This window comes from Eleutherodactylus coqui, chromosome 3 (genome assembly GCF_035609145.1).
Source record: "Eleutherodactylus coqui strain aEleCoq1 chromosome 3, aEleCoq1.hap1, whole genome shotgun sequence".
Taxonomy (NCBI): domain Eukaryota; kingdom Metazoa; phylum Chordata; class Amphibia; order Anura; family Eleutherodactylidae; genus Eleutherodactylus; species Eleutherodactylus coqui.
Window position 1 is genome coordinate 146,403,599 of NC_089839.1, and position 27,701 is coordinate 146,431,299.

A 27,701-nucleotide genomic window follows, 5' to 3' on the forward strand; every position below is an offset into this window, starting at 1 on the left:
TGGGACCTGTACGCGATACTTGCTGAGCATCAGGTGTTTGCCTTGGCAGCTGTTGTGCCTGGTGGGCAGCCATGGCTCTTCAAGTTGGATGTCAAATTGGGCAAGAGAGAACAGTATACCTGCCAACCTCTTTAATAAAGCTTCTTTTCTGTGTAGAATTGTTGGTCGCAGTTCTAAAGGATTTACATGGGAATATAAATGATGTACAGAAGGTGATAAATGTTTATTTTCTGGGAGTCCCATCGATCATGAGAACGGGTGTTCTGCATCTCTCTTTTCCTCACCGCACCTCCCACAAGTGGTGGGAGCACCAACAATCAGTTTTCATATCAGTAAGTAAAATGCTGTTACCGTAACTTCACAACTTAAAGTCAGTCAAGTAGGAGGTCCTCAGGTGAGCGGCCAACAAGCCTGAAGAGCATCATGTCCATGAAGATGAGCTGCAGAACTGAACAGGCAGATTAAAGGTGACTTCACATCACTGCTCTGTGGGTCAAGGGGAAAAGAATCGGCAGCCCTGGAGAATGGAGTCACAGTATATTACAGTCCTATGTAAGAAATATCACTCCCTCTCCAATGTGCACTCCTATGTAAATAGCATCACTCTCTTTCTCTCCCTCCATGACAAAGTCCCATGTAAATAGTATCCCTCCCCTCAAACAGAGTTCTATGTAAATAATATTATCTTTCCCTCCCTTCAGCAACTTCCAACACAGTCCCATGTAAACATCAGTTTTTCTACACACTTATGTAAACATCACCCCTTGAAGCCCCCACAACATAGTCCCATGTAAATAGGAGTCCCTCCAGGCCCCATAATACAGCCCTATGTAGACACCTCCTCCAGGGTACAGTTTCATCCTCCCCTGCACACCTGTATAGGGTTCCTTCCCGCTTCCTGCATCGTGGCTACACCCTATCTTCTTACCTTACTCCCCCAGCATAAGCAGAAGCCAGCAGCCCAAAAGGCAACGCTAAAAGTTGATTACTACTGAGGGCACTGGCACACAGCTATCTGACAGTAAGGTAAAAGTTAAGACCTAATTGTTGGTGCCTGCAGTCACAATCAGTTACTGACACTGTGTTCTCTACCTTCTTTCCTAATAGCGCTTGAGGCTTACCCCCACCCCCCACCCCCCTTCCCTCTAGCAACACCCCTGAACTCAGCACTTCATAAATCAGAATAGAGAAGACTGAAGTGGTGAAATCCCTTCTGTCTTTTCTCCAGACACCTGACATTTGATTGTTCTTAAACCTGTGCCATAATTTCCCTTATTTGTGCAGCATCTGAGTAGTAGGCCCTCAGCCAAGGAGACAGCGGGATAGAGATGTTAACCTTGTCATCTCCTCCCTAAGGGTAGCTCAGGACCCAACTTCATTACTGATGGAAGAGATCACAGGGATGGTAACTATTGTTACCCGAAGTCCAATTTGTTACTTGTGACACCAACGTTCTGTCCTCTCCGGTGGATCTTTGGAGATGCAAGTTCCAAAGAAATAAAGTAGTCCATGCATAATGTATACTTTTCTGAACAGGAATCGGGAATGTTCGGTTCTGCTCGTTTACTGAACACGTATCAATGTTAACAGTCCAAACAGTTCTTAAGTTCTTACAATAGTGATGCAGGGAGGATTCACGAGGTATTTGGATCTCTACAGTCTCAGTTATCTGTAGGCATTTAACTCTCCCGGTAACACTCCTTCACTCTCTCCTGCCAGTCACTCACACTTCTCGCTGGTTAGTGGTTCCTTTCCCTCTTTCCAGACTCATGTGGTTTCCACGGGTTCCTCTCAGTCCGGGTACACACACTTCTTTGGAGATGGCGGGTAAGGCTAGGCCCAGACGGGAACAACGGACCACCTCTCTGACTCCTCCATGCTTCTTCTTGACTTCTTCACTCATTCTCCTCCTGCACTTCTCATTCCACCACATAAATTCAACATACATCACATGGTCAACAACCAATCCACAAAAAGACAAAACGATACAATTTTCAGACAGCACAGAACATACCAGACATTAACCCTTTCATGCCTGCAGACATCCAATACACATAAGCTGATGAATTCCACAAACACAACAGTGCACGAGCCGAACATAGAACATTCTGGAGGGGACCCTATTAACTCTGGGTCACTACATTTGCATAATATTTATTGTCTTAGGTTTAAGGACCAGGATTGCACACTTTAAATTTATTGCATGGATTGTTTTCCAACCCATTTAAATGAAGCTATCTGCCAGAGAACCCTTGTTTGCTGCAGTAAGATATAGCTTATTTAAGGGTCAAGAAAAGTAAATTTCCCCCATTAACCCTTCTTTCACACAGACTGCTCCCCCATGCTGTCTACTTCTTCAGGTAGACTGCTGCCCAAACCTCCATCTTTCTATCACACAGACTGCTGCCCATGTCATCCTACTTCTTGGACAGACTTCTTCCTATCTACTCTATTTTACACAGACTGCTCCTCCATGCTGCCCTCTTTGTTAGACAGACTGCTCCCAATGCCACTCTTTCTCAGACAGATCAGGTTTATTTTTTAAAGTTTTTAGAAATCTTTTAAATTAAACCTCTCATCTGTTAGATTCCTGTTACAAAGAGCACCTATGAGATGCTGATAGTTTTGGTGCTGTTGGACACAATATGCTAATTATGACCCCAGCCAGTCTGGGTGACAGAAGGACACCAAATGGTCATGGCTGTGAATCCTTTCAGCATACAAGTGCTTTGACCGCAATATCACCTGCTAAGCCCTAATATTATGATCATCTTAAAGATGTACTGTATTATGTGGCAACAGACTCATTCCCCCAGGCTCATATTCCTTAGTATTCAATCAGATTATTAAAATTGGGATTATTTAGTTTGAAAAACACAACTGAGGGGTAACCTAATAAATATGTAAACAGACATTACAACTCCTGACTGTAATTATAAGATCGGTCTTCCATGGTACCTGAGCATGTGAACAGAAGCATAGTCAGATCAATTCGGTTTGGGGCAAACAGTGTACCTTCGGAACGAAGAACAAGTCAGAGGTCAGGACCCACAGCAAAGACTCAGCATAGGACAACAGGCCAGAGGTTAAGGTGGGCAGCAGATAGGAGTGTGGGCAATACAAGTCAAAGTCAGAAGTGGAGCATGCCATGAAGGAATAACCAAAGTCAGAAACTACAGTCATTAAACATGGGATAGCACTTTAAACTGGACCAAAGGACCAAAAACTCAGGTACCTTCCTAATGGGGAGGGTGTCTGATATAGTCAGGAATACCACATAATTGGCAGGAGCAGATTTAACAAAGTGCGCACTGACCGTTTAAGATCATGGGCCATCCAGGCCGCTGGCAGAGACAAGGAAGATGCCAGAGGTGGACATCTGCAGGAGAGAGGAGAAGGACATGCTCAGCAGTTGCCAGTGTGGGAAAGAGAGGTAAGCCGTCAGCAGTGGACTGTAATACATGTCAGTGTTACCCAGCGGTTTCCCATTTAGTAAGTAAGCTTGGCAGATATTTTTCTTTGCCATGTGCATTGCACTACACTTATTAGTGTTAAGCTGGGCCTACATGGAGACCTTTTGCATTGCAATGTTCCAATTGTATCAAGTGACAGCTGCAGTCCAGGGGAATACTGTGAGTTGCATGCAAATGAGTGCACTCTTTAAAACTGCAATTGTCACTCGATAGTTAAAATTGGAAAGTTGTGCTTTGAAAAGTCTCCATGTAGTCCTAGCCTTTTCCTGTAAAACCCGTTCAATAATTACATTCTGTTTTCTATCACTGAGCACCTAACCCACTTATACATGTTGTCCCTCAGACCGAGCATTCTCTTTTTATGTACCAACATTTTATGTAGCACAGTATCAAACACTTTGGAAAAATCAAGGTACATGTATAATAGATCCAGTGACTCTCCCCTATCCAGTCTAGAACATACAGTCCCTCCTCATAGAAGCTGATCAGATTAGTTTGACAGGAGCAACTCCTCATACACCCATGCTAATACGGAGTTATACAGATATTTCATTGAGGTCCCTCAGGATAGCATCTGTAAGAGACCCTTCAGACATTTTACCCACATTGAAGGTTAAACTTGCAGACTTTTGACACATTCACTTGCATTTTTGACAGCTATGCTATGTTACGCACCAATCCTGTGGAACAAACCCTGCAATGACAGAGTCAGGAAACACTAGGATTAGGCGGTCTATTAATCGCTCTACTTAATTCCTTCAGAAAATGGACGTGAATGCCATAGGTGATTTGTCTATTTCAATCGTTTTTCTCCTCATCACCTTCTGCAATTCCTCCCACATTACTTCATAAAGGGGGAACAGTTTCAGTGTTAACTTTTTGTTTTGCCAACTGGAAAACAACAAGTTTGGATATGGCTTTAAAGAAGGACAAGTGGGTTGATACAACACAATTTATTAATACAAATGAATCCAGCAAGTCTATAAGACTCAGATATACAATCCTTATAATTTATACATTGAACATTCATGGCTGTATGGATACAAGATGGAGGGCTACAAATAGCCATTTATATATGCACCACACCAGGGACGTAACTATAGAGGATGCAGGGGATGCGGTTGCACCCGGGCCCAGGAGCCTTAGGGGGCCCATAAGGCCTCTCTTCTCCATATAGGGAACCCAGTACCATAAGTAAAGCATTATAGTTGGGGGCCCTGTTACAAGTTACGCCTCTGCACCATACCTTTATACTATGTAATTGCAGAACATTTTAGAGTTGGTTTCATTCACTTTGGCCATGAGTCTCTCTGTATTTATCTGTTTTTATATATATATATATATATTTTTTGCTTATAACTTTTCAGTGCTTCTTCACTGTCTTACCGTTTTAGTAATTTAAATGCTTTAATTTTATTATTTATTGCCAGCTTTACATTTTTAATTATCTACATTGTTGTTTTCCAGTTTCTAACCATTTTATTTTCAGAATATTTGACCACTCACGATTTATATTTAAGATGTTTTTAAAAATATCCCATTTAATATGTATACTTTTATTTGTGGATATTGTACTAATCAATGAGGTCAGAAACCCCCTGACCTGCATCTTTTATATTCTGTTAGGTCTATTGATTAATAAGGGCCATCGCTTTAGTTGGGTCTTCTACCAGTCAGGAAAGTTCATTCTTATTAAGTTATTGACATAAACTTGTTTCTTTTATGAGATCTTCAGGTTTCAGTTCTCAGTTTATATCTGGATAGTTGAAATCCCCAATATTAATTACCATGTTGTGACTTGCCACCTCATGTATTTGTCTTAGTAGTTCAGTATATGTGCAGGATAGATGTATCAGACATGGGGTGCACCCCTTAGCGGCTAGGAGTGGTAAGCAGAAGGAGATGGTCTAGTTGAAGGGGCAAACCTGGACGTAAACTGGTTGCACTATCTTGGGGAGATTTAGTAAGCTTAACTACGCTAGAATTTTGGTTTAATTTGTGACAAAAATTGGTTTATATGCTGTGCACCACATTTATTATGTGCTTGGAACGTTTTGATCATCAAAGGGGCATGGCTTATCAGAAAAGGGACTCGTGAGAAAGGGGACAATTAGACAAGTTTAGTAAATTTGCCCCTCTATTACTTTCTACTTATCGACAAGGAAGATACCATTGACATGCAAACAGAGAGACAGTTATAGAAAAAACTCCCAAGATCCATGATCCAGCAAAGTGTAACTTATATTTTCAATGGCATGTAGTGCGTTAAATATCAAGTTAACATCTGCTGTCTCTGTAGGCGGGCTCATGAGTCACATATGGTTCGCAATCTACAAGTTGGGGACCACTATGTCATCTCATTTGCAAGCTATAGTCTGTGTCAAACGGCTGTCCAATGTTTGGCAACTCTCCTAGACATTTGCAGGTCATATAAAATTACCTTAACGTTCCTGCTTTATTTCAGATTGCTAATAATAAGTCCAACTTCACTAATAACACATATTAACAAAGTTCTATATAAGAAATGCCCTTTTATAGTCTAAAGTGTAGGTTCAACCCAAATCTGTGCTTTTAAATCGAGCCATAAAGCCTCAGGATGACATATGATTATATACTACATATGATCGGATACATATCTAATGATTTAGAGGCAGGAAAAGGAAATGAAAGTGCGTAATTCTCATAAAAAATTAATTGCTGCAAATATAGTAGCAACGAACTTTTGCAACAGATAGCTCTTTAACAACGAATGGGTTAATGGTTTTTGATCTCTGACCTTTCTGTAGGCCACAAAGTAGGGTCATACAGCTGCAGCGCCACCACACTGACATTTCTCCCCACCACCCAGTGATCTAAATTCTTCCATTGTCTTCTCTGGTTTGTCTGCTTTCTCCTGTTGACAGCAAAGGACGATTGGCAGAAAGTAAAGAGAGGGCGAGGGGGGGGGGGGGGGGGGGGTTAGTGCTGGCACGCAGCACCCTATCAATGCTTCATTGTGTGTGAAGGGACTAGTTATACTTACCAGCTGTAGAGGCAAAACAAGTGCTACATAATCACGGCTTACCCACCTAAGAAGAGAAAGCACTGAGATGCCTTTAGAGGGTGAAACATACAGGACTTCCAAAACTTATTCCTTGTGTGATAATATAGGTGCAATACAAAGAAGGGCTAATAAAAGGAGGACTGCACTAGTCACAAGGTAACTTTGTCAGTGCAGTTATTTAACCACTTTTATGTCATCTGAAGTAATAAGCACCTGCAGGATATTACCCAGAGTGGGACTATGGACTACAACAGCCAGATTCCCTGGTTGGCAGGACATTCAGTGTCTGTCATTTATTATTGTGCAAATTCAATGTTCCTATAAATGAAAGTGTCTTGACACTTGCCAAACTAACTCAAGGGCACTCCGGTATAACCTGCTGCTATTTTACTACCCGTTTTCTAGCTAGAATAAACTGGAGGACTTGACATTGCAGACGTGCTGCACGTACCTGCGCTGTCCCTAGATGAAAAACAATAAAAAAAAAAAAATCTGTACTGTGCATGCCTAATGGCAAGCCTCCGCGGTCATCTGCAATCCGGCCGAGGTCACATCCGGATTCCGCTGCGGGAACCCGCATTTGGAGTCCGAATCGTTCATGTGAGCCCAGCCTTAAAGGAGCTTTCCCCTCTGGCTTTTTATAGCCAAGATTGGAAAAACTGGACCTCTGTCTTTGACTGCCTGTCGAAAACAGCCCAGCGCTGTTTCTGTAGCTCTCCCTGAATTACGGGAACAGCGTAGAGCACTGTACTACACCTTTTGCACAATGCCCTTTCACTTCAATTCGAGCACAGGAAAGAGCATTGGGCTGAAGTACCCCTTTTAACTTTCAGATTATGGTTCTCCATTGCCAGTCCCTTTGGGTTCTCTAGTGCTTAGTAGAGATGAGCGAACGTACTCGGATAAGCACTACTCGTCCGAGTAATGTGCCTTATCCGAGTACCGCTGTACTCGTCTTGAAAGATTCGGGGCGCTCCGCTGCTGACAGGTGAGTCGCAGCGGGGAGCGGGGCAGAGCGGGCGGGAGAGAAGGAGAGAAAGATCTCCCCTCCGTTCCTCCCCGCTCTCCCCTGCAGCTCCCCGCTCCGCAGCGGGTCCCGAATCTTTCAGGACGAGCAGAGAGGTACTCGGATAAAGCACATTACTCGGACGAGTAGTGCTTATCCGAGTACGTTCGCTCATCTCTAGTGCTTAGCTTGCAATATGGCACAATGAAATGTCATCATGATGAGCAACAGTTAACATTGTGGTCATGTGGATACAGAAAACTGTATGAAATTGTCTGTAGTACATAATACCCCATAAGTATACAACTGTATGTCTATATGAGGGATACAGCAGGGAGACAGCTTGATAGTTGAGCAGCAGATTGTAGCAGAATAGGAGTGGCTTTTCCAAGGGTTTTTGCTTATATAAAAGGGTGGAGCTAAATATATTTACACTCGCAATATTAAAATTAAACCCTCTTAATTAATTTTAGACCTCAAACTCAATATTTTTAGACCTCTATATTTATATCAGAGTCGAGACTAGAGATGAGCGAACGTACTCGTCCGAGCTTGATACTCGTTCGAGTATTAGCGTGTTCGAGATGCTGGTTACTAGAGGCGAGCACCACGCGATGTTCGAGTTACTTTCACTTTCATCTCTGAGACGTTAGCGCGCTTTTCTGGCCAATAGAAAGACAGGGAAGGCATTACAACTTCCCCCTGCGATGTTCAAGCCCTATACCACCCCCCTGCAGTGAGTGGCTGGCGAGATCAGGTGTCACCCGAGTATATAAATCGGCGCCTCCCGCGACTCTCCACAGATGCATTCTGACAGAGATCAGGGACAGTGCTGCTGGTGCCGGAGCTGCTATAGGGAGAGCGTTAGGAGTTATTTTAGGCTTCAAGAACCCCCAACGGTCCTTCTTAGGGCCACATCTGACCGTGTGCAGTACTGTTGAGGCTGCTTTTAGCAGTGTTGCACAATTTATTTTTTTTTGTATATCGGCCATGCAGAGTATTGCGTCCGCAGTCTGCAGTCATTGTACAGAGTATAGGGGCAGTACTGGTGAGGCAGGGAAAGAGATATTCAGGCTATATACGCAGTGGGCTTTTTCCAAAAAATTGATCGCCGTCATCCCGCCAGAGGGAAACAGTATACATAATATTATACGCTGCCTACAGTATCTATCTGCTGGGGGTTGTAGTCCTAATTAATACGCAGCTAAGCGTTACAGCAGGCTTGCGCAAAATTGTTTCCTGGATCTGCTGTCTCTGTTACATGATCGCCGTCATCCCGCCAGAGGGAAACAGTATACATAATATTATACGCTGCCTACAGTATCTATCTGCTGGGGGTTGTAGTCCTAATTAATACGCAGCTAAGCCTTACAGCAGGCTTGCGCAAAATTGTTTCCTGGATCTGCTGTCTCTGTTACATGATCGCCGTCATCCCGCCAGAGGGAAACAGTATACATAATATTATACGCTGCCTACATTATCTATCTGCTGGGGGTTGTAGTCCTAATTAATACGCAGCTAAGCGTTACAGCAGGCTTGCGCAAAATTGTTTCCTGGATCTGCTGTCTCTGTTACATCAGCACTGTCATCCCGCCAGAGGGAAACAGTATACATAATATTATACGCTGCCTACAGTATCTATCTGCTGGGGGTTGTAGTCCTAATTAATACGCAGCTAAGCGTTACAGCAGGCTTGCGCAAAATTGTTTCCTGGATCTGCTGTCTCTGTTACATGATCGCCGTCATCCCGCCAGAGGGAAACAGTATACATAATATTATACGCTGCCTACAGTATCTATCTGTTGGGGGTTGTAGTCCTAATTAATACGCAGCTAAGCGTTACAGCAGGCTTGCGCAAAATTGTTTCCTGGATCTGCTGTCTCTGTTACATCAGCGCTGTCATCCCGCCAGAGGGAAACAGTATACATAATATTATACGCTGCCTACAGTATCTGTCTACTGTATCAGCTCAGCATTTTAAAAAAATAGAAGCAAAATACTTAAGGCTTATTACTGGCCTTTGGCCACTTGACTGCTTCTGCGCTGTGAATTCCACAAGCTCAGTCATACGCACCTACGTCTCACTACAGGCGTGCGCAAAATTGTTTCCTGGCTCTGCTGTGCGTTCCGTAAGGGAAGTCAGCCTCCAACCACAGGCCAATAAGCGGCACATTTAATTACAGCGTTCTGTTTCTGCACTACTGGTAATACAGCATGCTCAGGGGTAGGCATAGGCCTAGAGGACGTGGACGCGGGTGAGGACGCGGAGGCCCAAGTCAGGGTGTGGGCACAGGCTGAGCTCCTGATCCAGGTGTATCGCAGCCGACTGCTGCGGGATTAGGAGAGAGGCATGTTTCTGGCGTCCCCACATTCATCTCACAATTAATGGGTCCATGCGGTAGACCTTTATTAGAAAATGAGCAGTGTGAGCAAGTCCTGTCGTGGATGGCAGAAAGTGCATCCAGCAATCTATCGACCACCCAGAATTCTGCGCCGTCCACTGCTGCAACTCTGAATCCTCTGGCTGCTGCTCCTCCTTCCTCCCAGCCTCCTCACTCCATTACAATGACACATTCTGAGGAGCAGGCAGACTCCCAGGAACTGTTCCCGGGCCCCTGCCCAGAATGGCCAGTAATGGTTCCTCTCCCACCGGAGGAGTTTGTCGTGACCGATGCCCAACCTTTGGAAAGTTCCCGGGGTCCGGGGGATGAGGCTGGGGACTTCCGGCAACTGTCTCAAGAGTTTTCAGTGGGTGAGGAGGACGATGACGATGAGACACAGTTGTCTATCACTCAGGTAGTAGTAATTGGAGTAAGTCCGAGGGAGGAGCGCACAGAGGATTCGGAAGAAGAACAGCAGGACGATGAGGTGACTGACCCCACCTGGTTTGCTACGCCTACTGAGGACAGGTCTTCAGAGGGGGAGGCAAGTGCAGCAGCAGGGCAGGTTGGAAGAGGCAGTGCGGTGGCCAGGGGTAGAGGCAGGGCCAGACCGAATAATCCACCAACTGTTTCCCAAAGCGCCTCCTCGCGCCATGCCACCCTGCAGAGGCCGAGGTGCTCAAAGGTCTGGCAGTTTTTCACTGAGAGTGCAGACGACCGACGAACAGTGGTGTGCAACCTTTGTCGCACCAAGATCAGCCGGGGAGCCACCACCACCAGCCTCACCACCACCAGCATGCGCAGACGTATGATGGCCAAGCACACCACAAGGTGGGACGAAGGCCGTTCACCGCCTCCGTATTGCACCGCTGCCTCTCCCCCTGTGCCCCAACCTGCCACTGAGATCCAACCCCCCTCTCAGGACACAGGCACTACCGTCTCCTGGCCTGCACCCACACCCTCACCTCCGCTGTGCTCAGCCCCATCCACCAATGTCTCTCAGCGCACCATCCAGCCGTCTCTAGCGCGAGTGTTGGAGCGCAAGCGCAAGTACGCCACCACGCACCCTCACGCTCAAGCGTTAAATGTGCACATAGCCAAATTTATCAGCCTAGAGATGCTGCCGTATAGGGTTGTGGAAATGGAGGCTTTCAAAGGTATGATGGCGGCAGCGGCCCCGCGCTACTCAGTTCCCAGTCGCCACTACTTTTCCCGATGTGCCGTCCCAGCCCTGCACGACCACGTCTCCCGCAACATTGTACGCGCCCTCACCAACACGGTTACTGGCAAGGTCCACTTAAAAAAACGGACACGTGGACAAGCACAGGCGGGCAGGGCCACTCTATCTCCCTGACGGCACATTGGGTGAATTTAGTGGAGGCTGGGACAGAGTCAGAGCCTGGGACCGCTCACGTCCTACCCACCCCCAGAATTGCGGGCCCCAGCTCGGTGGTGGTATCTGCGGCAGTGTATGCTTCCTCCACTAAACCACCCTCCTCCTCCTCCTCCTCCTCCAACGCAACCTCTGTCTCGCAATCAAGATGTGTCAGCAGCAGCATGTCGCCAGCAGTCGGTGTCGCGCGGCGTGGCAGCACAGCGGTGGGCCGTGCTGAAACTACTCAGCTTAGGAGAGAAGAGGCGCACGGCCCACGAACTGCTGCAGGGTCTGACAGAGCAGACCGACCGCTGGCTTGCGCCGCTAAGCCTCCAACCGGGCATGGTCGTGTGTGACAACGGCCGTAACCTGGTGGCGGCTCTGCAGCTCGGCAGCCTCACGCACGTGCCATGCCTGGCCCACATCTTTAATTTGGTGGTTCAGCGCTTTCTGAAAAGCTACCCACGCTTGTCAGACCTGCTCGGAAAGGTGCGCCGGCTCTGCGCACATTTCCGCAAGTCCCACACGGACGCTGCCACCCTGCGCACCCTGCAACATCGGTTTCATCTGCCAGTGCACTGACTGCTGTGCGACGTGCCCACACGGTGGAACTCTACGCTCCACATGTTGGCCAGGCTCTATGAGCAGCGTAGAGCTATAGTGGAATACCAACTCTAACATGGGCGGTGCAGTGGGAGTCAGCCTCCTCAATTCTTTACAGAAGAGTGGGCCTGGTTGGCAGACATCTGCCAGGTCCTTGGAAACTTTGAGGAGTCTACCCAGATGGTGAGCGGCGATGCTGCAATCATTAGCGTCACCATTCCTCTGCTATGCCTCTTGAGAAGTTCCCTGCAAAGCATAAAGGCAGAGGCTTTGCGCTCGGAAACAGAGGCGGGGGAAGACAGTATGTCGCTGGATAGTCAGAGCACCCTCCTGTCTATATCTCAGCACGTTGAGGAGGAGGAGGAGCATGAGGAGGATGAGGAGGAGGGGGAAGAGACAGCTTGGCCCACTGCTGAGGGTACCCATGCTGCTTGCCTGTCATCCTTTCAGCGTGTATGTCCTGAGGAGGAGGAGGATCCTGAAAGTGATCTTCCTAGTGAGGACAGCCATGTGTTGCGTACAGGTACCCTGGCACACATGGCTGACTTCATGTTAGGATGCCTTTCTCGTGACCCTCGCGTTACACGCATTCTGGCCACTACGGATTACTCGGTGTACACACTGCTCAACCCACGGTATAAGGAGAACCTTTCCACTCTCATACCCGAAGAGGAAAGGGGTTCGAGAGTGATGCTATACCACAGGACCCTGGCGGACAAACTGATGGTAAAATTCCCATTCGACAGCGCTAGTGGCCGAAGGCGCAGTTCCGAGGGCCAGGTAGCAGGGGAGGCGCAGAGATCAGGCAGCATGTACAGCACAGGCAGGGGAACACTCTCCAAGGCCTTTGACAGCTTTCTGGCTCCCCAGCAAGACTGTGTCACCGCTCCCCAGTCAAGGCTGAGTCGGCGGGAGCACTGTAAAAGGATGGTGAGGGAGTACGTAGCCGATCGCACGACCGTCCTCCGTGACGCCTCTGCCCCCTACAACTACTGGGTGTCGAAGCTGGACACGTGGCCTGAACTCACGCTGTATGCCCTGGAGGTGCTTGCTTGTCCTGCGGCTAGCATCTTGTCAGAGAGGGTGTTTAGTGCGGCTGGGGGAATCATCACAGATAAGCGTATCCGCCTGTCAACCGACAGTGCCGACAGGCTTACACTCATCAAGATGAACAAAGCCTGGATTTCCCCAGACTTCTCTTCTCCACCAGCGGACAGCAGTGATACCTAAACAATACGTAGGCTGCACCCGCGGATGGAAGCATTGTTCTCTATCACCATCAAAAACGTGGACCTTTTAGCTTCATCAATCTGTGTATAATATTCATCCTCCTCCTCCTGCTCCTCCTCCTGAAACCTGACGTAATCACGCCGAACGGGCAATTTTTCTTAGGCCCACAAGGCTCAGTCATATAATTTTTGTAAACAATTTTTATACGTTTCAATGATCATTAAAGCGTTGAAACTTTCACCTGAACCAATTTTTATTTTAACTGGGCTGCCTCCAGGCCTGGTTACAAATTAAGCCACATTAACCAAAGCGATTAATGGGTTTCACCTGCCCTCTTGGTTGGGCATGGGCAATTTTTCTGAGGTACATTAGTACTGTTGGTACACCAATTTTTTGGGGCCCTCGCCTACAGTGTAATCCAATTAATTTTTTGCCCACCTGCATTAAAGCTGACGTTACATCAGCTGTGCTGGGCACTGCAATGGGATATATTTATGTACCGCTGGTGGGTTACAGGGAGCCACCCATGCTGTGGGTCCACAGGGAGTTGTAACTGCATGTGTCTACTTCTAAAGAACCCCAGTCTGACTGGGGCATGCAGTGTGGGCCGAAGCCCACCTGCATTAAACATGACATTACCTCAGCTGTGATGGGCAATGCAATGGGATATATTTATGTACCGCCGGTGGCTTCCTGGCACCCACCCATGCTGTGGGTCCACAGGGAGTTGTAACTGCATGTGTCCACTTCTAAAGAACCCCAGTGTGACTGGGGCATGCAGTGTGGGCCGAAGCCCACCTGCATTTAATCAGACGTTACCTCAGCTGTGATGGGCACTGCAATGGGATACATTTATGTACAGCCGGTGGATTCCAAGGAGCCACCCATGCTGTGGGTGCACACGGAATTCCCATTGCGGAGTTGTACCTGCCTGTGACTATTTATAAATAACCGCGGTCTGACTGGGGCATGCAGACACCTTGACAGAATGAATAGTGTTTGGCACATAGGTTCCCCATTGCTATGCCCACGTGTGCAGCTCCTGATGGCGGTGGCACAGGATTATATTTCTCATTGCTTCTGTACAGCATTGTGGGCTATCGCCCCGCCCCTTTTAAAGAGGGTCACTGCCTAGCCATGCCAACCCTCTGCAGTGTGTGCCTGCAGTTCCTCATCATGGCAGACGCACTTATAAATAGACATGAGGGTGGTGTGGCATGAGTGCAGCTGAAGGCTGCGCAGGGACACTTTGGTGTGCGCTGTGGACACTGCGTCGTGCGGGGGGGGGGGGGGGGGGGGGGTTGGGCAGCATGTAACCCAGGAGAAGTGACAGAGGAGTGTCATGCAGGCAGTGATTGTGCTTTGTTGGAGGTAGTGTGGTGCTTAGCTAAGGTATGCATTGCTAATGAGGGCTTTTCAGAAGTAAAAGTTGTTGGGAGGGGGGGGGGGCCCACTCTTGCCGCTATTGTGGCTTAATAGTGGGACCTGGGAACTTGAGATGCAGTCCAACATGTAGCCCCTCGCCTGCCCTATCCGTTGCTGTGTCGTTCCCATCACTTTCTAGAATTGCCCAGATTTTCACAAATGAAAACCTTAGCAGAGCATAGGTCCCATACAAAAATGCTCGGGTCGCCCATTGACTTCAATGGGGTTCGTTACTCGAAACGAACCCTCGAGCATCGCGATAATTTCATCCCGAGTAACGAGCACCTGAGCATTTTGGTGCTCGCTCATCTCTAGTTGAGACCCTTAACTTAAATGAGATCCCAGCGAGACCACTGACTAGATTACAAATATATCAAAATTTATCATGTCATTGCATATTTACACTACATGATGTAAATGGATCAGGAGACACTAGAACAATATGCTGCCTTCAACATCATCCAGCATGACCGATTTAGTGGTAGGTCAGTGATGGTCTGGATAAGCGTATCCTTAGAGAGTCGCACAAACCACCATGTGATAGCCAATGGTACCTTGAATCCTGTGGCCAGTGTGTAAGCAGTTCCTGGACGATGAAGGCATTGATGCCATTGACTCGCCCTCATGTTCCCCAGACCTGAATCCAATTGAAAACCTCTGGGACATTCTGTATCCGGGCATCTGATGCCTCCAAGTAGTGCCACAATCTGTCCAGGATAAAACTGATGCCCTGATGTTGGTCTGGGAGGATATTCCACAGGAAACCATCCATCCAGGGGTGTAACTATAGGGGATGCAGAGGAAGTGGTTGCACCTGGGCCCAGAAGCCCTAAGGGGCCCATAAGGCCTATCTTCTCCATATAGGAAGCCCAGGACTATGAATAAAGCATTATAGTTGGGGGCCCTGTTACAGGTTTTGCATGGGAACCTAGAAGCTTCAAGTTACGCCTCTGCATCCTTCATCTTATTAGGAACATGCTCAAAAGTTGTTGGGAGTGCATACAGGCATGTGAGGGTCATACATACTACGTCACATTATGAGTTGCCATGATGAAGCTCACGTAAATTGATTTTCCGGGTGATTTGCAATCCAGCCCTCAACTTGTTGATGATTTTGGTTTTCATTAACCATTGATATGTCATTTTCTTCTCAATGGATTATACAATTTTTATCAGTAAAGATCTTTTACTTCAATCTATACTATTCACAATCTGCTGGGTGATTTAACTGTTCCCTTCATTTTTTTCGGCAGTGTATTACGTCAAGATGCTGAATGGAGTAAAGACCCAGTGCAGCAGTGCCAAAAGCTGAACCAGAGCCAAAAGCGAGGAGGATAGGTACATAAGCCACTGTTTATTGGATTAATCGAATAGATAATGGCTGATTTTTTTTTCTGCGCTTCCACTGTATTTTTAGCCTCCCTCTCCAGCAATAAGGTGAACACTACGATATATATCACTGGGTAACTGGGTGAAGAAGGCTGAAAATAGGGAGCATGAGCAAGTTCTCCATAGTGCCAGACCAGGAAATTCCTGCAAATATCTTTTATAGAAATATTGGGCACTCCATGTGGATAAAAAATAAAAAAGGGAAAACAATAATTGGTGGACGTCATTCAACCATATTAAAAGACACTGTATAAAGGGATTGTCCCTGCAACTAGACGTGGCCAGTAGGAAATCTGGTTTCTTTTAGGCAAGATCACAAGCAAGAAAATTCGAAACATTCTTCTGCTCATGCAAAGGGGCAGGGGCAGAGTAACTAATACTTGGACATTTCTTTTATGCCCTATATGCCAGTTTTGTGGCATATAAAAACTGCCATTTTAGCGCATGTGCTAAAATTGCAAAGTTTTGGAAATTTATGCCAGGCCCTGACACTTTTTCAAAAAATTGGGTGGGGCCTAGCATTAGGGTGTGTGGTCAATTACAGCCCATCACATTTATTCTAATGTATACCAGAAACTTACGTATATTATACTAGAAACCTACTCCAGCTCCTAGCTGGCCTAGGTTTATATCTAGCACCTCTTAATATACTTGTCAGATGTAGCTAGGCCAACAGTTTACATAGACAAGCGTATGAAAGGCTTGTTAATAGAGATGAGCGAGCACCAAAATGCTCGGGTGCTCGTTACTCGAGTCGAACTTCCCGCGATGCTCGAGGGTTCGTTTCAAGTAACGAACCCCATTAAAGTCAATGGGCGACCCGAGCATTTTTGTATGGGACCTATGGTTTTCATTTGTGAAAATCTGGGAAATTCAAGAAAGTGATGGGAACGACACAGAAATGGATAGGGCAGGCGAGGGGCTACATGTTGGGCTGCATCTCAAGTTCCCAGGTCCCACTGGTAAGCCACAATAGCGGCAAGAGTGGGCCCCCCCCCAACAATTTTTACTTCTGAAAAACCCTCATTAGCAAGGCATACCTTAGCTAAGCACCACACTACATTCAACAAAGCACAATCACTGCCTGCATGACACTCTGCTGCCACTTCTCCTGGGTAACATGCTGCCCAACCACCCATTTCAGTAATAGTAGCCTGTATATGGATTTCCCTGTTGGAGGATGACTGTGGTTATTGAAAGCACAGTGCAGCCAGAAAAAAATTATGCGCAAGGCTGGGTATTAAGGAGCGACTACTACCCCCAGCAGACACGCAGTAAACTGTAGACGGTCACAGGCTTAGCTGGGTAATAATGAGCGACTACTACCCCCAGCACACACTCAGTAAACTGAAGACGGTCACAGGCAGCCCAAATATAGTATTTTTTTCCAATTTTTGGGAAAAAGCCCACTGCCTATATAGCCTGTATATGGATTTCCCTGTTGGAGGATGACTGTGGTTATTGAAAGCACAGTGCAGCCAGAAAAAATTATGTGCAAGGCTGCAGTAACACCTAACTGGGTAATAGTGAGCGACTACTACCCCCAGCAGACACGCAGTAAACTGAACACGGTCACAGGCAGCCCAAAGATTTTTTTTTCCAATTTTTTTGAAAAAGCCCACTGCCTATATAGCCAGTATATCTCTTTCCCTGTACCACTGTCCTTGCCTCACCAGTACTGCCCCTATACTCAGTAAAATGACTGCAGACTGAGGACGCTATGGTCTGCAGTCCGATATACAAAAAAAAAAAAATGTGCAAAACTGCTGAAAGCAGCATCAAGAGTACTGCACACAGTCAGATGTGGCCCTAAGAAGGACCGTTGGGGTTCTTGAAGACGAAGATAACAGCCTAACACTCTTCCTATAGCAGCTACAGCAGGACGGCACTTTCCCTAATGTCTCTCAGCGTGCATCTGTGGCGAGCCGCGGCCGGCCCCAGTTTATATACTCGGGTGTCACCTGATCTCCCCAGCCACTCACTGCAGGGGGGTGGGATAGGGCTGGAACTTCACAGAAGGAAGTTGTAATGCCTTCCCTGTGTTTCTATTGGCCAGAAAACGGCGCAAACTTTTCTGGGAAGAAAATGGAAGTGACTCGAACACCGCGTGGTGCTCGTCTTGAGTAACGAGCATCTCGAGTACCCTAATACTCGAACGAGTATTACGCTCGGACGAGCACGCTCACTCATCTCTACTTGTTAAGTAAATATTTCCTGAAGTACCTAAAAGTATCTAAAATTAATCATAAATGTGGTGCAGAGCACATAAGACAGTTTTCTGGTGCAATAGTAAATCTGTCCTAATATTCCTGGCAATCCCGCATATCTTACCATGAACCTTTCTGGAATATAGTGCCTCACACAGTTTGATAAAATCCACATTAGATTACATATTTCCCTTGGGAATACTTCAAGAGTTCTGATGAGTAAAAATGCTCCACCCCCATGACCTATTGCTCATTGTATTATCAGTTTTGCGAGTCACCGCTGAGACATAAGATTTGTGATTTAAGTAGGTGGCGTGGTGGAGTGGGGAGTAGCAGTGGGGAACAGGGGGGATCTCTCTTTCTCCCCCCCTCCACTCCCCTCTACAACCCCCTGCGCACCCCCGGCTCCCCCCGAATCTTTTCGTCCGAGTAGTCAGTTACTCAGAAAAAGCGGTGCTCGGGTCCAAAAACACCCGAACCAAGTACGTTCGCTCATCTCTAGATTTAAGGTAACACAGTTTTCAATAGACTTCCCGGTGAAATTTGCTCTGTATAATCAATAATGTGGTTAGGTTAACTTTAAAAAATAAAGGCCATGGCCAGTTTTATCCACCAAATCTTGTGTGTTTCACTTGCAGTCTAAAAATATGTTTGTACTATTTACTACCGTATATTTTATAATCCCATCACCTCTATCAGGAAGTCAATGATTAATTTACTAGAAACTGCTGCAATGCAATATCTTAAAAAAAAATAGCATTCAAAAAGTACCCATCACACTATAGCATTAAAGGGATTGTCCGTTTACAAAATTATTACTACCTAGAGCAGGACATGTTCAAAAATAACAGACCCTGCAGTGCTTACCTGTCCTCAGCCCCAGCAATCCAGTACTGCAGCCCCGTGGTCCTCTTTGTTGGGGATTAGATAACACCTAACTGCGGCAGCCAGGTGCTGCTCTCCTGGCATATCTGCTCCGATGCTGTGAGTATATATGCCAGGGCAATGACATCTTACCACTGTGGCCTCTAATTGGCTGCAGCAGTGTGCCACAACAAAGATTAGGTGACTGCTGGATTGCCGGGGCTGAGGTTGGGTAAACCATTGGGTTTGTTATTTTTAAACATGTGCAACTGTTTGGCAAGGCCCATGATGGACGATGCATAGGTAAATTTGTACAGCAAGAAAACAACAATGTACATATTATTTTAGAAAATTTGCTTCTAGGGCACTTTACATTGCTGATCACTTGATGAAATTGTGGAAGGACGATTAAGACCAAAAGTCTGAGACCTATGGATTAAATGAAGAAGTGAATTTTGGAAAAAAGAGGAGTGGAGCCAATCCGAAGTAATGTTTGTATTCTTACGTACTGACAGTAGGGCTAGGAGGACAAGAATGTGATTTTTGCTTCAGCAGATAAGGTGCAGAGGTGCTGCCCAACCAGATGAAAGCCTTAGGGCTAATACCCACAGACAGATTATCCCTGCCGAATTCGCGGTCAGACAATGTCCGTCCTCAGACATGCTGTGGCATACGATTCTCCCCTGCCCACGAGTGGAAATCCACTGCGATTTTCTGCTTGCAGGGGAGAATTGCAGCATGTTCTATTCTATGTGGAAAATCACGCGGGCAGCTTCCATTGCAGTCAAGGGAAACTGTGCGTCCCGCGATACTTCCGGTGTGAGTACAGCAGAAGTGCCACGAGAATCCGCATCACCGCCTAGCGCTGTGCATCATGCGCTGCACTGCGCATGCACGCTGGCTTGCCAGGCGAGACACTTACTGTGGATCTGGAGAGGTGAGTATAGGGTCTCTGGGGGGCGCTGGATCTGATTCCGCTACGATATTGGGGTGGAGGAACCATTGTCCATATGATTTGTTTGTCTCTCATTCACTTTAATTGGCAGCACAGCTAGCTAGTAGGGGCAGACTAGACCAGTGCATGCTCAAAGTAATAGGGTTTTTACAAGGAAAGAGGAATAAAGATGTAGCAAAAGCAAAGTCTACAATTGTACACAGCAAACACAATGCAGTCTACTGTATATGTTTTATCACAAGACTTTTATATACCAAGTGTTTACAAACATGCTCCTGTATGATTTTATACAGATTCCCGCCATTACTTAACTATTCCCCAAGTTCTGGATATAGTGCTTTACACAATTCTACAATACTGTAATGTACTCAGGGCTGGACATTTTATCAATGTACAATAAACATAAAGTCTTACCAATTTGTCCTTTAGCTATAGACTTATAGAGTCAATACGGTCCCTCAAAGACAAGAAGCACAGTTTCAGCACTGAATATGCTGCAGTTATGCTGGTGTGGACACACTTTATAGAACTAGTGTAATAAACCAATACAAAATTGGACACAAAACATCACATGTTGTGTAAAAAAAACTAAACGTAAAATCTGGAGCTGTTTTCTTTTTCTAAAGTTTTGCAGCTGGGAGACAGATAAATAGCCTAAACTTGTTTGTGAGATTAACATGACCCTCTCCCTTATTCTCTTCTTATGAAGATGACTGCAGCTGCAGGCTATCTGAATAGGTTTTCATGCAAACTTTGAAGACAGTAGGACAAAGGGACCATTCTGTAGAGGTCCCCAGACTGCAGCTGGACATCCCCCCTCTTTTTATGCCCATCTCTCCCTTATCGCTGCTCCAGACATGATGGAGATCTGCATTCCAATACTCAAGGACCTGTTGGCATTCTGGATGTTCGGGTGCTGTGGGGGCTTTAAAGATGGCTGCCAAGTGATTACACACAGTCCTTTATTTTAAGAAGAAGTCATTTCTAATTGGAAGGTTTGGTCTTGGAAGAATCTTTAGTAAATCTACAGATGCAGTGACTGTCACAGTAATAAATGGCAACAAAACAACATCGCACTGACTCATGTGATTCTCTCATGGTTATAATCTTCGGTTTGGAGATGTATTAAACAAGGCAGAGAAAATCATTTAAAGTACTAAATTACATACAATTAAGAAAAAAAATAGAAATGTAAGAGATGTTACTAATTGTAACGTTTTGGGGAAGTTTTGCTTTTATTTCAAATGAAATATGAATCATCTCCATGTCACTGGACTTAAGGCCCCCTGTCCAGGGGCGTTGCGAAGTCCCGCGGTGGATCTCCGCCGCGGGAGCTGACGCCTGGGAGCAGGAGCCGACAGATGAATCTCCGCCGGTCAGCCTATCTGACAGATAGGCTGACCGCGGTGAATCGCGACAATACGCAGCATGCTGCGAATTGCCGGCCGCGAGTAGAGAATCGCAATGATTCTCTGCTTGTGGACACAAGGCTGGCGCTTTCCATAGCAACGCTATGGAAAGCTTCAAACGGCGTGATTTGCCGGTGATTTACTGCTGGCGAAATCACGTCTGTGAACAGGGGGCCTAACACATTCTTATGCTTTTTCCATCTCCCATGGCATCGTCATTAATAATGGCAATTAAAACACTGTGTCTGTGTCATAATATACTCTGCATTATACCACCTTTTTAACTCCTACTTCAATTACATGATTCTTTTTTTTACTAAAATCAATTGTTTGCCTTTATAGCTGCATAACGTACTGGTCATTAGGACTATGAGGATACCACATAACAGTATCTAGTGGAGATTATCTCCATATACACATGGTCCAAAGTCGTCCGGACAGTCTCCGTGCACTGCTTTACAGGCTCAGCGGGTGCACTGTGCTCTTAGATATTCTAATTCTTACTTTAACAAAGTATACCCAAAATGTTTGAACTCCGCCTAATTTTTTTGGCTTAATTAAAGCTCATGCACATGCTCAAACTATGGCTCCATGCAAGTTTCGAACTGTACTGATCCATACTATTGCACCCATAGAAGCCCGTGAAGCCCAACTGTATGCTTCCATTTCAAAAGTAAGCATAAGGAGGTTTTCTACTGTGAGATAACATATTACATTGGGTGGACAAAAATATGGAAACACCATACGAAATGCATGGGATTTTAATCACTAGCACTGAGCTTCCCTTTTGACCCTTGCTTGGCTGAGAGCTTTCCTGACCAATTTGTGTTTACTTCACCTCTTGCCCTACTCTGGGTGGTTTTGGGAGCCAGCTAGTAACAGCAGTTGAGTGGCTCAAACCCCTGACCAATGGTAAACTGTTGCTCAAGCAGATGATCACTTCTATCTGGCAGCATCTGTGTCATATTACCTCCACTTAAAATTGGTCTCTACATGTCTTATTGAAATATGATTTATAATCCCATGTAACAAAGTATGCATTTTGTACAGTGTTTCCATATTTTTGTCCTACCCCTGTATAAGGATATTTTTGCTCTAGAAGCCTGCATAGGGAACCTTGTGAGATAATGCCATACAGAGTCACCATATGGTATCACATGGAGTGCCCACTGCTCTATAGTACAGATTCTGCACACAAAGCTCTGCCATGTGTATGAGGTCTAGTATTCATGACTCTCCAGGTAGCTTTAATATTATTCCTTTTCGTAAAATGGTTGCCTCAGCTTTTAGTATGTGGAGTATGGATCAAAAGTCATAAGTTGAATTTGGCTTTTCCATATGCATGATGTCTAATGCTCCTGACTTTTTAGGTAAGTTGATTATTCTTTCCGATAAAATAGTGGACTTATTTTTGAGTATGGGGAGTATGGGTCAGGAGAAATAAATTATATCTGGTTCTGCAAGAGTTAATTGAGATTGGCCAAACACTGAGAGACAAGTGCTAATAATAATCAGCCTAAGGGAAAATGTGCTTTGTTTATCCAAGTTTGCCAAGGACATCATATGACTATAGCCAGGACCTGTCTGACGGAAGCAAGCGCAATGAAACGCGTAATTGTTTTCTAGCTTTGACATCGTATGGAACGGATGTTCGGGACCACAAAATCTGGAGATTCCAGTACAATAAAGTCCTAGTTTCACTTGGCAATCCCACTGTCTTTATAGGTTATCGTTTTTCCTTTCCATTGTGTTCCCCTGACCACATAATTATAAGTAGTTATTATAGTAACAAGTGGTTTTCCACCAAGGAAAAACATCAATGATGAAATAACTTTATGGGATTATTAAAAATGGCAGTAATTGTAATTAGACGAGTTCTTAGGTAGTGTTTGGTGCTGGTATGTCCTTAATCAGGGTCAGTAAACAGAGGTAAATTGAAGTCCTGTTTTCAATATCTAGAAAATTCCAAGAACAATAAAAAATATGCAAACTGCTGACTTCCTTATTTAGTACATAGGATCCATAAATCACCATGGGGAGGTACCAATAGCTGACACTGTAAGATGTATTACATATATAAGTCTATCAGTTTGTACATGTGTTGTTCCTAAAGCGACGCTGCTTTTTCTGGACATAATTCTGTCCCAGGAGAGAAGGAGCAGCAGGGTATATAACCTGCAGTTGTTCTTTTTTGCTGCCACTCCCATCCACCAGTTTTGGGTCCTGTTTTCACCCGTCATAGATGGCTGCATCAATTTCCTAACTACCTAATGCACATTGTGCACTAATATCTGATTGGCCAGTGCTGATCACATGAGCAATTCTGGCCAATCAGAGAACAGGTATAGTGCATTGAAAGTCTAATGCTAGAGACTGGGTAGTCTGAAGATCGTATCAAATCTCTTGTATGTCCAAAAACAGGACCCTGAACTGGCAGATCAGAGGAACAGCAGAGGAGAACAACTACTATTAATATACACCCTCCTCCTCTAGTCCTGGGAAAGAATTTAGTCCTGAAACTGGAGGGTCACTTTATTCATTTATAATCTTCATGAGATTTTATTTATTGACTTCAGGTGTGTTTTCACACATTTTGGGGTCAGATCTAAAAAGAAAATAATGAAAACATTAGAATAATGGAGATAACATATAAAGGGTTGTCTTAAAGGGGTTGTCCGAGATATGAAAAACTGTTTTGCAATAGGAAAAACATGGAGCATGGAGTAGATTACCAACCCAAATCCACATACACAACAAACACTGCACTCTGGGTATCGTATAAATGGAAAACCTGTTTACCAACTAGAGTCTAAGTAAGATTTTGTCTATGGTGTCATATGAAGGGGGGGACAAAAACGTGGAAACACCATACAAAATGCATTCCTTAAGTTACATAGGATTATAAACCATATTTCAATAAGACTTGTAGAGACTGATTTTAAGTGGAGGTAATATGACACAGAGGCTGCCGGGCAGAAGTGAACATCTGACTGAGCAACAAGGTTCCATTGGTCAGGGGTTTGAGCCACTCAGCTGTTGTTACCAGCTGGCTCCCAAAACTACCCAGAGCAGGGCAAGAGGTGAAGTGAACACAAATTTAGCATGAAAGCTCTTAGCCAAGCGGGGGTCAAAAGGGCAGCTCAGTGCTAATGATTAAAATCCCATGCATTTCATACAGTGTTTTCCTATTTTTGTCCACCCTCTGTATGTTCACCTATTTGTGGATTATTTAAATGTCTTGCGAATAAAAAGAATACCTCTTGTATGAAAAAAGGAGGTTTTTGAAATTCAATGGTAGCTGTATCTACATTACCAGCTGCTGCTCCGTACTTGCTGTCAGCGACCCGGAGAACAGTTGATTGGATGTAATTCGGAGTGGTGGACCACTGCTGATCAACTATTAATGACCCATCCAGAAAATGGGTCATATAACTCTTTTCTTCTCCGTGTTTTTTTGCGGGAAGAGTTGTATTTTTCAATGGTACTATTAAATGTACTGTATAATGTACCGTACTGAAAAACTTTCACAAATCTCCAAGTGGAGTGAAATGGAAGAAAATGCAACCTCACCATCTTTGTATATCCTTTAGGATCAATGGGTTAAGTTAAAGTAATAGATTCACCCTAATATAATTACGCATGAAAAAATGTTTCACATAATTTCCTGGAAAAAACGAACAGTGACACTTAGAGGTTCGCACCGCCTGTTCTGTACGGTACACCTTCTACACCTTCAGGCACATTTTAATCTTATGAGAACTACGGGAAAGTATTAAAATATGACTGTGATGTCTGTATTTGTTTTCATAGTACAAAGTGTTCTCGTCCTCTGAGGTTTTGCCCGCTTATACTGAAAACTGTTTGGGTTCAGAAATGTACAGGTACCGTATACTCCTATTTTACAATACAATTGAAGGCTTAAACAGACGAGCGTAATGCAGAGAATAGAGCCCATTGATTTCAATGGATTTATTCTCATTCCTTTTTTTTTTGTGCCTGTTGTTTTTGCGGGTGCAAAAAAATAGGATCTACTTTATCAAAGAGCCTATGGGAGGTGCGCAAATACACATATCTGTCCGCGTGGGTATGCACTCAAACACAGCGCATACCTGCGATCACTGGCACTGCGTTGGGCTAAATAGCAATTGAAATAAGTGCAGGGTGATTCCCCCGCCTGTGTGAATGAGTGGTGCCTGGGCAAACACGGTCCATAGCAGTGAGCGTATTAGTGCATGCGCCTGTCTTTTTAAGCTCTTAAGGGGCACTGAAACATTCATGTTGGGACATCAGCTACATTTCTAGGAAAACTGGTGACTGTATTTTATGCTAGTTGTTGAAAATCGATCAGGCAGGGGCACATCATCTCAATTAGAGTTCCAGTGCTGAAAAATAGAACAAATTATACCATGCTCTTGGAGACTAAAAAGTGCTGACCTCACTTTATGATTAAGGGCTCCTGCAGACAAGAATTTTTGCACATGTTTTTGCATGCACAAAATCACTTACGCAAAACGCAGAGAATAGAACCCATTGATTTCAACATGTTCCCACACATTATGTGTTTTTGCACAAAAATTTCACACGGGCACAAAATATACGTGGCATGCTTCATTTATGCACCAAAGCCACCATAGAAGTCTAGGGGGGGGACAAATGCGCACCCCATCCGCACAAAATTGCGCAGTGAACTGTGCAATTTCGCCAGGAAACAATAACACCAGGGACTAAATAGGCTGCATAGTCAATCATGGCACGGGTGTGTCCCGCACCAATGTGAATAGTCCTGACAGCGCAGAAAACGACAGTAAAATGCGCCGATACGCGTGCAATAGCGCTTCTCTCCATTTCATGCTTTTGCTAGCGTATCTACGCCTACACTCGTTTGCAAGATGTCTAACTCCTGCAACGCTGTCCTGGTTGCGGGCAGTGCAGTATATTGACAGACACTCTGATTTCAGTGTTCTGTCACCTATACTGACCCATAAAGTAATTTTGCACAAGGTAAGTTTTAAACAGAGTAGCGCATGGCCCAAGATGGGTCCGTTGTAGATTATTACTTTTAATATATTCATGCTTACCCCCTAGCCACTAACTACGTTGATTGACAGTTCTCTCCGTATTACTGTGCATAAGGAGGGACCTGTCAAGCAGTGTCTGGAGGGAGGACGTTGGAATGGGGAACATCAATATATGAATATTTACAAGTCATATTGGACTCATCTCGGGCCCCGCGCTGCTTTGTTGCAAGTTTTAAAAACTATTTCACAGATTAGTATAAGCGATAGGGCGTTGAAATCAGTGTGTCTGTTCCTTTAACGTCTTCCCGTCCTATGTCATATATATATGCTGAGGGTGGAAGTATTTTAATGCAAACTGCCATACCTGTATTGTGCTCACATGGAATGGACTTAGGAGCTGAACCTGCAACTCTATTAGCGGTAGTAAGCTGTAATGTACCCTCCCACAATGCCAATTGAAGATAGCCAATGAAGTGGATGGGAACTGTTCCTGCAGTACTATTTCAGGTCGCTGCAGAATGTATGGAGTTGTGTGTTTGTGGCACACAACCTGTCTGTTCACTACCGCAGCGAACAGCTGATCAGTGGAGGTCCCGGGAGGCAGACCCCTGCCGATCAATAACTGATGACCTATCAGTCATCAATATTTTGGAGTTGGAAAACCCCTTAAAAATAGCTATTCTAAATATCTTCATCTCTAAACTTAGGAATGCTTGTTTGCACACCTAACAACTTAATTCTAGATGAAGATCCATGGATTCCGGGTACTGTCTCTTTATGTCCCAAGGCAAGATACAATTGTCTTGGTAGAAGCAGCCAAGCAATGCAGTACCATCACAAGAGAATGGTGTAACCTTGACAGCTGCTTTATTATCTCTCCTGCACCTTCTCGTAGCAGAGATCTGTGCTGGAATAGAAACTTTTATTACCTGGACATCGTATGTCAGCGCACAGTGGGGTTAATTCCTTGACTCCTAAACTCAATATCAGCCCGCACTCAGTGTCGGCCTGGGATGCCTACACTCAAATAGAAAGCAGCAGAAGTAAAGACGTGTGTTTTTTCTTCTTCTAGATTGGATAGTAGACACGTGTAAAAGACTTTTTCACTGTTAATCAGGGCCCTGCATACATGAGGTTGGCACATGTCTATTAGTACTCTTGTAGTGTTCCTACCTGCAAACTATATTGCAAACTAGCTTAAGACTTTGTCCCTCAGGATGGACTGCCCTGGAATGCGACTTTGCTGGCTGCATACTTTTAAAAGTCTATCTGCTCCTCCATCATCAACTTACCACCACCAGCAGAAGGAACAATTTGGCGCTA